Consider the following 10890-nt stretch of genomic DNA (forward strand, 5'->3'; position numbering starts at 1 on the left):
AATATATCTAATGCTTTATTTCTAAAATTGTTCAAATGTTAGTCAGCAATACACACTGTATTTTGGCACTTTTTCTCCTGTGTTTTAAGCAAACTATTAACTCCTCCTTGAGAGTACTAATCTGTGATGTGGATCTGGGACCTCATAAACGATTGTCTGCAGTACGTAATGTATAAGTATAAGTATACTTTTGAGGTACTTGTACTTTACTTGAGTATTTAAATGTGTTGCTACTTTGTACTTCTACTCCACTTCAAGTCAGAGATAAATAGTGTACCTTTACTCCACTATTTAATACCTTTAGTTACTTCGCAGATTTGGATTAATGATGTGAAATAAAGTGTACAGGGTGAAAATAAATGGTGCCTACTCAGATCCCTGGGGCCCTATCAGAAACGTCTCTATCAGACTTCCAGTAGCATGCATTAGAGCTCTCGTAATACTTCAAGTTTATCACGTAACCTTTTATGTTTTGCCTTTGAGTTTTTTTACTTCCGATAGACACTGAGACGCTTACAGAAACAAAACGACCAAATGCCGCCTAAAAAGTCAGAGGAGAAGAAGAAAGCTGATGAACAGCGGGGACATGTATCGGCTAACGTTAGCATGGCTAACATCAAAGCGCCGCAAGCTAGTCCGAGAGGCAGCCTTGACACCCAGCCTCCGCTCTGGTTTTTGAGGGAGATGGAAAAAATGACTGAGATGATATAGAACATTTTTTCTTCCCGTCTTAACCAAATAAATACAGTGGGGCAAAAAAGTATTTAGTCAGCCACCAATTGTGCAAGTTCTCCCACTTAAAAGATGAGAGAGGCCTGTAATGTTCATCCTAGGTACACATCAACTATGAGAGACAGAATGGAGGGAAATAATCCAGGAAATCACATTGTAGGATTTTTAATGAATTAATTGGTAAATTCCTCGGTAAAATAAGTATTTGGTCACCTACAAAGAAACAAGATGTCTGGCTCTCACAGACCTGTAACTTCTCCTCTAAGAGCCTCCTCTGTCCTCCACTCGTTAACTGTATTAATGGCACCTGTTTGAACTCGTTATCAGTATAAAAGACACCTGTCCACAACCTCAAACAGTCACACTCCAAACTCCACTATGGCCAAGACCAAAGAGCTGTCAAAGGACACCAGAAACAAAATTGTAGACCTGCACCAGGCTGGGAAGACTGAATCTGCAATAGGTAAGCAGCTTGGTGTGAAGAAATCAACTGTGGGAGCAATTAATAGAAAATGGAAGACATACAAGACCACCGATAATCTCCCTCGATCTGGGGCTCCACGCCGTGGGGTCAAAATGATCACAAGAATGGTGAGCAAGAATCCCAGAACCACACGGGGGGACCTAGTCAATGACCTGCAGAGAGCTGGGACCAAAGTAACAAAGGCTACCATCAGTAACACACTACGCCGCCAGGGACTCAAATCCTGCAGTGCCAGACGTGTCCCCCTGCTTAAGCCAGTACATGTCCAGGCCCGTCTGAAGTTTGCTAGAGAGCATTTAGATGATCCAGAAGAGGATTGGTTAAATTGGGCCAGGGCTGTCCAGGGCTCAGCCCCGGCACATAGGACGATGCTCTGACGTCATCACCCTCGCACATTTATCATATGTTTACAAAAAACTATACATATGTTAAAACGTTTCTCGTTCTTAACATAGACTATATTTATTGTCGATATGTGTTGACTTTACTTTAAAATAGCAGATCTCTGTGACTGGATATAGTTTTTCGGGTTAGTGAACGTGTGTCTCTGCTCCGATCAGGAGCTGCAGCACCGCCCTGACTCTCTGCTCCTCCGTGCAGAGAGTCTGTAGCGGAGCCGCAGATTCACCCGACCCGTCCTGTAACACAGAGCCCGTTCCCTAAACCATGCTAAATGCTGGCTTTGGTCATAATTAAATAGTTTACAGTGAGATGTACTCACATACTTTGGACCAAACTCACGCAGCCCTACACATTAACTGAGATTTCCACACAAATAATCTTTAGCAAGTGTGCAGAGCAATATTGATTTAAAATAGCAATTTGAAGGTTGGATATTTGTAAAAAAAAAATTGTGTATACATTAATAAATTAAGATGTAGCCTACATCAATTTATTTGTATTGTGTGCATTTGATACAGATAATGGAGCAGTTACTTTAGGGCCTCTTATACACTAAAGCCCTTAAGGTCAAATAATGAGAATTGTCCGCTACAGGGATACCGTCCGCATACTGGAGGCTGCGCGGAAGAAAAGAGCTTGCTTACGTACGGCAACTCCAAAATAATGTTGTTTCCCGACCTATCTCCCACACAGCATAAGAAATGGATGGCCTTCAACGTGCTAAAGACACCACTACCTGCAGCGCGGCGACATAGGCGTTCGATTCGATTGATGCGGCAGAGTCAGTACAGTCTGATAGGGAGTTTGTCAAGCTGAGACGAGGACATTTTATTCTTTGAAACAACCTGCACTGGACCAGGACCGGACTGGTAATACCACTTTTCACGAACACTGAGGGGTCCGATTTCAGGTTCTCTTCAGTGGGTATGTGTAAATATGTTAACTTGATGGCACTTATGTGAGTGTGTAAGTGCCCACTTTATTTTTGAGATGTTTCCAATATACATACCAGGGTTTCCGTTAGCTGGTAATTACTGGTTTTTAGCTGGTAAAATGTATAAAACCGGTAAATTCAAAAGCTGCCGTTCAAAATGTCCGGTAATAATTAGGGATGCTCCGATCGATTGGCCGCTGTTAGAAAGACAATCTCTGATGTCAAGCTTTTATTCTGAAAATCCTTCAACATCAGGAGGATGCGTCCCCAGCTGACCCAGAAAGCGATGCAGGTTCTAGTCTAGGATCTCGTCATCTCACGCCTAGACTACTGCAACTCCCTCCTGGCTGGTCTACCTGCATGTGCTATCCGACCTCTGCAGCTCATCCAGAATGCAGCGGCTCGTCTGGTCTTCAACCTTCCTAAATTCTCCCACACCACGCCGCTCCTCCGCTCCCTCCACTGGCTTCCGATAACTGCTAGAATCCACTTCAAGACAATGGTACTTGCGTACCATGCTGCAAATGGATCTGGCCCTTCCTACATCCAGGACATGGTTAACCCGTACACCCCAGCACGTGCACTCCGCTCTGCATCAACCAAACGGCTCGCTGCACCCGCACTGCGAAGGGGACCCAAGTTCCCATCAGCAAAAACACGTGGGTTTGCTATCCTGGCTCCAAAATGGTGGAATGAGCTCCCATTGACATCAGGACAGCAGAAAGCTTACACACCTTCCGGCACAGACTGAAAACGAATCTCTTTCGACTCCACTTCGAGCGATAGAACTATTAACAAAGCACTTATATACTAATAAAGGGCTGGCTTTTCTAAAGCCAGTTGAGTAGCACTTGAAATGTTTTTGCTCTATGAAACCTGATGTACTTATATGATTCTGTTTTCTTCAAGTTTGTATTTTGTTGGTCCAACGCACTTATTGTAAGTCGCTTTGGATAAAAGCGTCAGCTAAATGCAATGTAATGTAATGTAATCTCCGGTTAGCATTTAGCATGTGGCTAATATTCCTTTTCCTACAGTGGTGAATATAGAAGTGAAATGACACGCAGTGTTGCACACCAAAACCTACTGATTTTAACACTACAACTATAGACGTCGAGATATTATTATTGCTGAATATTAAATGAAGGAACAGTTTATTTTAATACGTTCTGTTTACAGACGTGAGTTGGGATGACAACATCCGGAACTACCTTAAATGATAACTGCCGTAAAGTATTTCCAGTATTATTAAAGTAATGAATTACAGCCTTTAAAATGCAATAAATGAAAAGTGATGACAGAGAATATGAGGAGGAAAGGCGTGTTTAGTTATGAATTGAATGTACAATGGCTGAGTCCTCTATTATGCGCAACAACGGACATTGAAGACGAGTGGAGGGCCGTCCCCCAGCAGCGCCAACCGGCACATGAGGAGGAGCCATCGGAGGAATACTTAAACAGCTGATGTGTGTTTCTCGGCCCTTCCTTCGCTCTCGAGACACCGAGAACACTGCTGCTTTCTCACTAAACAATATTTTGCTTGTAACATTACCGCACCATTTTAATTAAAGTACCCATTTGAACCTTATTCGAGAGACTTCATTGGTCTCATTTATCCTAAGCTTCTCTCCTGGACGCGAGAATAACGAACAAAGCTAATATTTGGTGTTCCCCGACGGGATTCCGCTGGACCGGGAGAGACTACAAAGCCAACTGTTCGCCAGAGACGCTGGCAACCGTTCGACACACAAAAGAGCAAGGAGAAGCCTGTTACACAAGGAGAAGCCTGTTATATCGAATTCTTCAATAGTTTATGTAGGACATGTTAGATTTGTGTGTTTGACGGCGGCCAGCGGATCCTGAAAATAGCTGTGCATTTAATGTTAAAACAACCTAAAAGTATAAACATAAGCATCATATAACTCGTGGCGTTGTTTTGTTGCAAGCAGGGTGAGTTCACATTTCTTTTTTCTTCTTACATTAACCCTGCATGCTATTAATTTGTGTGTTTTTTATGCCGGAAATATTAATGTGTGTGTACTACAGTTGGAGGCTGTTAAAGAGAGTTTGGAACTCTTACACTTTATCAGTTTAAGGTTGATTTTACTTCAAGTAGGTTTCTCTTGTTACGTTCTTAGTTTCAATGTCTATAACGTAAGTGTTTTAAGGCCATTAAACAGTTTAAGGCTGTTAGAATAAAGGGGACATAGCGAGTCAGTTTAAGGCTGAGGAAGTGTGTGTTAGTCTAACAACAGTTTAAGGCTGTTTTAAAAAAGTCCTTTCAGTAAATAGGCCTGATTAAAGTTTAAGGCTTTATCAGTTCTGTTCTGTTTTTTACCAGACATTGGGTGTGGATTACGACGAGAAATGCGACATTTGTGCGTTAGATAGATGATATTCTCCTGATTGTGTTTGGATAGCGTCCCACTTTGTCCCATTATAGCGTGTTTAAATAGCAAAAGATAAAACATAGTGACTCCAAGTCAATTATTACGTATTTTGGTTTAAGGCCTATAAGTTATACGTAAGGGGTTTAAAGGGTTACCAGGAGCATGATACTATCCTCCACAGAAGGGGGGGTGGTGGTGCCGTGAAGAAGGCCAAATGTGGATGCTGACAGAAAAGCACCACAAAAATCCACCACCTTTAAGTGTTACCAGGGGCATGAGGTTCTGTAGGGTGTGATCATCTGGGTTTAGTCCGTGGGGGAGTGCTTAATTCCGGGGGCCCGGGGACTCACGGTGTGCAAGTGAGGGAGACATGTTGGAGGTCATTAGTCCGTCCTTTGGGGCTCTGTGACGGGCCACATAGAGGTGCCATTACTGGTCTCTCTCCTGGAGGTGTGAAATAAGCAGAGTGCCCATGTGAGGGAGACATGCTGGAGGTCTGTAGTCCGTCCTTTGGGGGTCTTGGAGGGGCCACAGAAAGGTGATTTCCCCAGTCTCTGTCCTGGATGTGTGAAATAATTTGAGTCCCCATTTCAGAGACACATGCTGGAGGTCTCTCTCCCGAGAATGGACGTCCATTGTCTCTAAATTGGGTGAGGGGAACAGGTGGAAACAATCAGGGCGGGGAAACCAATCACGAACACAGGAGACACATAGAGGCGGGGAGCATGGAGTTCTGGAACGAGAGGAGGAATACTTTTTACAATAAGACAGAACAAAGGGAGATGACAAAACTAATATAAAGAATAGACTTTCATGATAAGTTTCCGAGACATGACAACAGTTGGAACTAGAAAATAGTACATTTTGCTAAATCAGGTTATCTATACCGTTGGAAGTTTGGTATTTGTAGGGAAGGAATATTTTATTTTCTAAAAGTCCAATCTGATAAAAAAAAACTTACTTTAAAAACTTTAACTTCTAAAAACAATTTAAACTTTTTAAAAAATCTATAAAACAAAAAAATCTGATGAGATCGGATATTTTTACAAGGAATACAACGGTACTAGTCAGAGGATTAGTGCTTCATCTTTGATAATTTAATAATTTCATTCAAATAGTTAGAGAATATGTCACCGAAAAAAACTAAGTTGAGACCAGGCAAAACTGCAGATATCAAGGGAAGGATAAAAATCAGATCAGATACTACAACAGTACCAAATGTTAGACAGAAGATATGGAACCAAATAGAGAAACTGTTGGAACAGTGGCAAACGAGAGGATTGCTTCCAGCAGATGATCAACCGGCACCAAGCAATGCCCATAGTACAGCCCATAGCTGTAAGTGACTACGAGAATGGAGAGTAGTTCCAGGAGAGGTTCAATGTTACATCATATAATAAAGGCTCAGTCCACGGCCGCTACCCCCACATCAGGAGTATTAACCGGCCCTGAAGAAGAGGTATCACTGCTCTCCGCCCCTGAGCCCTCTTCGGAGGTATTTAACGGCGGTAGAAATCCTTCCGATTGTGCTGCTGCAGCTGCTGCCGCCTTGAACATGGAGCGGATCTTCAATCCCTCCTTTATTCCAGGCGTATTCGCGTAGAACCGGTATGCAGTGCTTACGTCGTGACACATAAACCTGGCGAGAATCGACCTGCTTTTTGGATCTTGGTGATGCTTGATATTGTCAGCCAGGGCAGTGCGCAGGATTGTGAAGGTGACGGCTGTTTCTAGCCAGCATCAGCCCAAGCCCTCTTCAAGTGAGCGTTCAGGTTCTTGAAGGCATGCTTCCCCGTTGTGAAAAGGAAGAATTCATTCTGAGGACCCGACAAGCCCTCTTTTATCCCCATCCACCGCATTACACAGCTAAACTACTTCACTGTAAGCTTCGCCAAATGTCTTGGCAGTCTTGTGATCCTGCACATGAATGATGTAGCCCTCAGCAGTGCCCCTTCTGTCCGCCTCCAAGACCTCAGTGTTGGTCGTGTTTGCGTACACACCCGGACGGTGGCCATACAGGAGGCTCCAATGGAGGGTTAGATAGCCATATAGCAGGTACTGGGTGATTGAGGTCGGATTGCAAGCCATCAGGTCAAGGAGATCAGGTATGCGTTTCTCAGCGGCCGCCATGGTGGCGAGAAGCTCCGCTTGGCTCGGCAGAAGATCCAGCTTGTTCCTCTTCACCTTAAACTGGTGGACAGTGACAGACTTTTTCTAGTCGTTCATGTTGGCTTTCACCTCTCTGATAATGTGGGTCATATCAGACTGGGTGAGCCTTCACCCCCGGAGCTTTGACGGGTACCTCAGGAAATGGTTCACATTCTTCAGGAACAATAGCAATGTTGTGACTGCCTGGCCCAACTTTACAATATACTCGCTCCAGCCACGGACCCTCTTCGTGTCTTTTAGGAACAGCCAATCTGACAGCCGGTTAACACCATGGGCCATGAATACAAGGAAGTTCTTTATCCGGCTGACCTTGGACAGACAATTTTCTTTCTGTTTTACTGTCGGTGCGACACCCTCACAATGATCCCTGTATGTCTGAATGTATGTCTCCATGCTTTGAGGCAACGTGATTTCACGCATGGTATTCCCCCGTCCCTTCCCAGTGGACCAGTAAGGAGAGGGCCAGTCCTTAGCCAGATTAGCTTTCAGCTTATTGTAGACAGACGCACGGGTCTTCTGGCATACAGGGGTCTCACTACCGGAGGCCGCTGGGGACCGCATGAGAGTCTTGACCGGGGTCTTGAGAGGGGTCTCATTACCGGAGGCTACTGTGTTTATGCCGGAGGTACTTGAGATTGCCAGGCCCTTAAATCGTATACATTCTTCCTCTTCCTTAAGCACAGCAGCAGTGGCACTCTGCTTCCTGGGTTTTAGCCCCTTTTTCAGCCTGGAGCACAGGGTCTTCACCTCATCAATGAGGGCATCCTTCTGAGCCCTCAATGCCACATTTTCCAGCATCACCTGCCTGCAGTCCTCTTCGTCACACTCAGTATGTGGGGAGAAGGGTGGAGGGTGCACCCGGTATTCCTCCTCATTGTCTATATCCAATGATGTAGCCATTCCAATGATGGGATTAGTCTCTCTGAGGTCATGGAGTAATTGCAAGGCCACACTATGCTTCAGCCTTGCCAGGACCTGATGTGCCTCATCTCGGGAGAACTCAGGGTGGCCATGGACATGACGGTACAGTTTCTTCCCAGCATACGAACACCCTGTGATGGGACAGGGTTTGGTCCTAACATTTATTCTGCCACTGGCCATTTTAAGAATGATGCCTCTTCCCTCCATGTTCCGCACTGCATGTTTGTGCTTAAGGTGCTTGTACAATGCCAGATAGAAGAGTCTGCACACCGGGCATTCGGACGACATCCTTACTAAAACAGACACAGTGAATTGTATTTCAATTATTTTGTGTTTTTCCGTTTATATGCGTTAGCGTAACCGGTGATTGCAACAATGGGTTTGATGCTTCAATGCCTGGTACACGGACCAAGGGAGGACTTAAGTTACCACCGGGCAAAATGGTCCCACCTCCGCACCAACGTGGGGCTGGTGATGGCAACAACGGGTCCGATGCTTCAATGCCTGGTACACGGACCAAGGGAGGGTTTGGGGTGCCCCGGAACCAGGCAGTACCCCAGCAGGAAACACGTTGCATGGTCAAAGGAGGAAAGAGTGATAGAACCGGGGTAAAGCAAAGAAAGTGTCCGACAATAGTGACTTGTGAGGCGGCCAGAGAGTCTGTCATCTCTCGGTCCTATCCTCCAGTTAATGCGGTACCAGAACTGGGTCAAATTGACCAAAATGTAAAACAAATAAGTTTCAATTCATCCATGGAAAAGTGCTGAAAATGAAAAAAAGTATCCGAAAATAGTGCATCATGAGCCCGCAAGAGTCCCCTGTCAACTGCCCTTGCATTCCTCCAGAGTCAGGAAAAGTATATTATCTTTTGGGAGAACCAGAGGAAAGGGGTGAAAATGGAGAAATTGTATCCCAAAATAGTGTATCTTAAGGCAGGTAGAGTCCCCTGACAACTCTCCTTACATTCCTCCAGAGTCAAAAAAAGTATGTTATCTTTTGGGAGAACCAGAGGAAAGGGGTAAAAATGGAGAAATTGTATCCCAAAATAGTGTCTCTTAAGGCAGGTAGAGTCCCCTGACAACTGTCTTTACATTCCTCCAGAGTCAGAAAAAGTATGTTATCTTTTGGGAGAACCAGAGGAAAGGGGTGAAAATGGAGAAATTGTATCCCATATTAGTGTCTCTTAAGGCAGGTAGAGTCCCCTGGCAACTCTCCTTACATTCCTCCAGAGTCAGAAAAAGTATGTTATCTTTTGGGAGAACCATGAAACCGGGCCAAATGTATCCAAAAATAGTGCATCATAATCAGCTAGTTACTGAAAACCAGTAACTAGTTACCATTACTAGTTACTTCATTTCAAAAGTAACTCAGTTACTTTACTGATTACTTACACCAAAAAGTAATGCGTTACTGTGAAAAGTAACGTTTTAGTTACTTAAAAAAGGGCTCCCATTACATTAATGCCCTTATAGCCTTCATTTCAGTACTGTTATTGCATTGGAGAATAATACAATCTGTTGATCAACTTGACATGCATTATATGCAATCTGGATAGCATTAGCTGGCTTTACATTTTTGTATATTCTTTCTCCAGGTAGTTGGAAAAAGTTTTCCGTTTCATATGCCGTGTGCCGCCCGGACATGCTATCATGCTAACTAGCTCCCTGAAAGCGGGTGACTCCACTGTAGCAATAGCCTGCATGTGTTCTACAACATACCGTGCAATGGCTTTATCGACTTTTCCCTGGCGAGCAGTCCCTTGGTTAAAATCCAGCCGCTGTTGCTTAGGTGCAGGTGGAGGTGGAGTGGCGTCGGCTGAGTCTCTGTGGTCTTAGCTACTAGCTTCGTCCCAGCATGTTGTTTTTGCAGATGTTTTAAGAGATTTGAATGACTGGTTTGGGCAGTAGATAGGCTCTTTGACTCGCCAGGACACAACTTACATTTAACTAAAACGTTCTTTTCTTTGTGCTCGACAAAAGTGAAATAGTGAGAATATCTCCAGGTGGAAAAACTAGACTTGAGCTCCGCCGCCGCCATGATAGTCTTGTTAGTAAACAACACAAACACACCCACAGCCCGTCTCCGCATGTGACACAGGAAGTATTTAAGTACATTTACTCAAGTACTGTACTTAAGTACAGTTCTCATCTCTGTTCACCTGTCTGTTGACTATATAAAAAAACTAACGCAGTAACGGAGTAACGCACCATGTAGTAACGGTAACTGAGTTACTGAATTTAAAAAGTAATGCGTTATAGTACTAGTTACTGCCAAAAATAACGGCGTTACAGTCCCAACACTGATCATAATGCAGGTAGAGTCCCATCAAACTCCCCTTGCATTCCTCCAGAGTCAGAAAAAGTATGTTAACTTTTTGGAGAACCATCAAACCGGGCCAAATGTATCCGAAAATAGTGCATCATAATGCAGGTAGAGTCCCATCAAACTCCCCTTGCATTCCTCCAGAGACCAGTTCAAAAACTTTGGTAAGAACCATGATTGGTGGTCTCCAGGCAACAATTGTATCCGAGCCAAAGCACTCATGTTGCGGACACATTCCTCCATGATGTGAAATAGCTGTTTTTTTTCTAAATGCTCTCAAAAACCGGGTTTCCGATTTCGTGCAGATGGTAGCTTGGAAAACATGAATGAATTTTTTTGACGGAGGAGGGGAGGTCTCAATTTCCCTCTCCGTTGTAAAATGCAACGGGGGGGTAAAAAAGTATCCAGGGCTTCCGCCCGAAGCGCCGAAGACTTGCGCTTTTTGGAGCCCCTCCTCCATTGGCACTGTAGTTTTTTTCGAGAATTTTTTAAAACTTAATATTTGATTATTGTAAGATATAATTGACAGTTTTCTT

This window comes from Pseudochaenichthys georgianus, chromosome 13 (genome assembly GCF_902827115.2).
Source record: "Pseudochaenichthys georgianus chromosome 13, fPseGeo1.2, whole genome shotgun sequence".
Classification (NCBI taxonomy): Eukaryota; Metazoa; Chordata; class Actinopteri; order Perciformes; family Channichthyidae; genus Pseudochaenichthys; species Pseudochaenichthys georgianus.